Raw genomic sequence first — 3,284 nt, forward strand, 5'->3', positions numbered from 1 at the left:
TCTTTGAGAAAAACGGTCTTTTTCTTTCGTTTTATTTTTATGCCTGAAGCGTACTCAGTAGCCGAAAGGGAAAACATTCTGAATATGTATGATGATAACTGAAACCAAGAAGCCTAGGCCATTTTTTTTTCAATTTGTGGCGTTTATTCATTGGCGTAATAGTGTAATATATTAGCGCTTGAAGATAATCGATAACTATGCTCCTTGATTTCGGTGACCGTCGGCTTCCGTAACAAAATATCATGACGAGCACCTTTTTCCATTCTCTTGTCTGCTGAATTATGAATATTTTGCCGCTACGCATGTCCCACCTAGTTGACACAATTATCAACGCTGAGGCGGCCAAGAACTCCTCGGCAAATTAGCTGTTTCCTCTTTTTGGCTTACAACGTGAGCTTTTACATCAAATTTGGCTTAATTGATACAAGTTGAACGGCCTTCTTGGGGTCATGTGACGTTTAAACTACTTCCGATTCGAAGGAGAAGAATAAGGTTTTTTATGGGGTTTAACGTCCCAAAGCGGCTCAGGCTACGAGAGACGCCGTAGTGAAGGGCTCCGGAAATTTCGACCACCTGGGGTTCTTTAACGTGCACTGACATCGCACAGTACACGGGCCTCTAGAATTTCGCCTCCATCGAAATTCGACCAAAGCAGTCGAGGTCGAACCCGCGTTATTCGGTTCAGCAGCCGAGTAATGGTAACCACTGAGCCACTGCGGCGGCTCATGCTAGTCCAATTGTAGCGTAATTGATAGTACTTTTCAATTTTTTACGTCAGCATGTAGAGTCTTGAACAAAACCCTAAGGCCACAGCGTTCAGTTGCAGCGAAATGAATGTCCCTAAAATGCTCCGTGTAGCGGACGAGTAAAAACACAAGTCAAGCAGGAGGTTTTTCTACATCGAGAAGAAACCTTCTGCTAGCATTTCAAGGTCTTTCGGTGTTTAACAGTACCGTAATGGCTCTATTATTAGTCAAAAGAGCTACTACTGGGGCTAGTTGGAAATACATACTTGAAGGATTTGGTGAGCGCTAAAAAACACACGGAAAAGGGGCGAACACACAGGACGAAACGCTTTCTAACAACAAAACAACAAAACAGTTGTTAGAAAGCGCTTCGTCCTGTGTGTTCACCTCTTTTCCGTGTGTTTTTTAGCGCTCACCAAATCCTTCAAGTCTCTATTATTAGGCTGACACAAAAGCCTTTGGCCTTAGGTCTTTTGACCAAGACTGTAGTGGTATTAGATGCAGTTTGCTGCCACATAGGCACGTTTTTGTTATGCTTGATACGTCACTCAGCATTGGGGCGCAAGGGTTAAATAATGCATACAGTTGATTACTTCGCGATTTCGGTTGTTGCTTTGTTGAGGCAATCGGTGCCATGACATTTCAAATGAAAGGACAGCTTCTACGTCAAAACGACTTGTGATATTTTTGCGCTGAACCTTGCGAAACGAAGTGGCGAAAGGCGTAGGCTGCGTGGCCGAAATGGACGAAAGCACAGGAATATATCACAGGAATATATCACAGGAATGGAATATATCACAGTACACTGTGATATATTTATTCTTCTGGCTGAGTGAGCAGCTTTTAAACTTCAAGAAGGTCAGCATGAAGATGACGTTCTCATATTCTTCTTTGTCCTATTGGGGAATCAACCAGATCTTGCGATCGCAGCTGTCGTTACGTGGTCGTTGGTTCGTTTTGTAGCGTTTAACGCAAGAACATAACTTGTACTTATTTAATACACAGCAGTGGGAGCCTAGTGATTGAGCATCCGCCTCACATGCAGGAGGTGCGGGGTTCGATCCTCAGTGCCGCCGGGTACCCACCGGTGATAACAATGGGCACAAGCTTTCCCCTTGCCTGACTCTCGGCTTATTCAGGGTGAAATGCTTGGGAAATGGGCCTCTGAGCCCACCTTGAGTAGAAGGGAAAATATCATGTGCCGTTGCGCTCTTTGGCCGCAGATGCGCTCGTGCCATAAAAATTCAATATCGTCATCATCGTCATCATCAATATTTTATACAGAATAGCATTCGGGCACACGATGACGTTTTATTCTTTATTATCATAAAGAATACTCCGTGGCATTAGTTCTCCGATTTGAGTCGCTGGAAAATTCGGCGCCTAGTGCGCAATATGCGCATTGGCTTATAAAACAACCAACACTGCGCTAATTTCATATTCATTGAACATCCTGCTTGTGCGATTATATTGGTGACTGGTGCAGAAAGGACCCAAAGATTTGAATCCAGGCCGTGATTGAAAATGAGGAATAAAATTACAATCTTACCCTAATACGTGGAGCTGTTAACAGCAGGCGAACATTTGAAATCGCGCTAATACAGCAAACTTTCTTCTGACAAGCTACCTTCTGTGTAGGCGCCATCAGTAATGAAGATGGCTCTAAGAACGTGAAGGTTTTGCGGAAATATGCTTTTAAGAATTTTTGGTAGTCCTCACTCGACCTATCGGCATTCACGGTTTGATAGCGTTAGTTACTGATATCTCATCGAATTATTAAAACCTTTAGTTTTCTTGTTTTTTAAGAAGTTTCGGCAGTCATTTTTTTCTTATGGAAAAGCAACGTGTCTAACAGCATTTAATGCATTTCTAATATGTGTGTTCGCTCCGTCTCGTGCTGCTCATCAGTGCAATTCTCCCTTTGCTAGCACGACCCAAGGCGCGGGAATGTGCGTGAGGTGCACAACACCAGTGCCATACGGTTACTTTGGTGACGAGCGGATGTGGTAGTCAAATGATATTTTGGCGGAGGTGGGGAATCGAGGAAAGTATGAGGCTAAAACATGCATCCGAACAGAAACACGACAGACGAATGGATCAAATTCTTCCTTCTCTCGTGTTTTTTCTGTTGTGTCGTGGGGCGCACAGCTCATAAACATTGATAAACATCAATCACTGTCAATGCGATGATTAGCATTGGAACACTGCTACAGTACACAATCTGTTAAAAGGTCCTGATCCTTTCTTGCTCGCATGCTGCACTTAGACAGCCGCTTAGACAGAGGTGGTAACAAAAGCCTAATGTACGCAGCTCTTCCAACCCAGCTTATCAAATCTGATCGCAATGGCTACCTAAGTTATTGCTTTATTTATTATTGCGAAAGCATTACTAGTCCAATTACGCGAAAAGCCGAGATGACAAGAAAAATAGGGCGACGTCATCAGGCGTCCATAGGACGCTGACAGCAGTCCGAGCACCCCGATTTCAGACAATGACATACATGCCGTTCATATATACCCCCCTGGCTAACGTAATGT

This window comes from Amblyomma mixtum, chromosome 4 (assembly GCF_055824585.1).
Source record: "Amblyomma mixtum isolate Tamu chromosome 4, ASM5582458v1, whole genome shotgun sequence".
NCBI classification, from domain to species: domain Eukaryota; kingdom Metazoa; phylum Arthropoda; class Arachnida; order Ixodida; family Ixodidae; genus Amblyomma; species Amblyomma mixtum.